Raw genomic sequence first — 920 nt, 5'->3', positions numbered from 1 at the left:
AAATTATAAAGTAGGTTATAATAAGTGCAAGTTTTTTTCAAATAATTGTGAAATAAATAAAATATTTTTTATTTATTTTATAGTCAATCGTACCTATACGGTTTTTAAAATTAATATTTAAATTAATATTAAACTTTAATTTTTATATTATATTCGAGTGAATCTTATTATTATTATTAAGAATCGGGATAATACAAATATATAAAATGAAAATTGAATATTGTGAAAACTATATCAGTATATATTAATATTTCAGGATTTAAATAACTTATTTACAACAAATTTAAAAAAAAAAAAAGGTGGGTAAGTGGATGTCGCTCTGCTGTACAGTAGGTTAGAAGTGGGTCACTGTATAATGGACAGTATTAAATTTGAATTCAATGATATAATATCACTGTATAAGAAAAACGATTCTGAGCGGAGACGGTATATCAGTCTATGTATTAGACATATATAGGTATACTTATCTATGGTATTAAAAAAAAATTGACCTATAATAGGTACCTATAATAAATTCCAAATTAATCATATCATAATATCTATTAGGTACTTATAAGTTATAACGCGTTATACATCAACAAAAAACCGTGGTAAAATCATAGATATATAATATTATACTTTAGAAGTTTCAAGTACCCACGAATAATATTATACAATCACAACAAAATAACTAAAAGAGTTATCCTAGGTTTTTAATATGTAATTTCATCCAAATTTGTACTTAAAATGACTATAAAAATAAACTGTTTAAATGTATATTTTAGATTTTTTGGTAACAGAACTAATTACTTACGTGGAATCTTGTTTTAAATTTTTAATTCTTAGATACAAAAATTGACATTTTATAAATTTTTAAGTACAAAATAATTTTTCAAATTAAAATTTGATAAATTTTGTCAAAATTTGATTTTTAATTGCTT

The sequence above is a fragment of the Acyrthosiphon pisum genome, chromosome X, assembly GCF_005508785.2.
Source record: "Acyrthosiphon pisum isolate AL4f chromosome X, pea_aphid_22Mar2018_4r6ur, whole genome shotgun sequence".
Lineage (NCBI taxonomy): Eukaryota > Metazoa > Arthropoda > Insecta > Hemiptera > Aphididae > Acyrthosiphon > Acyrthosiphon pisum.
The sequence above is the reverse complement of the archived record's forward strand: the minus strand, read 5'-3'. Positions refer to the sequence as shown.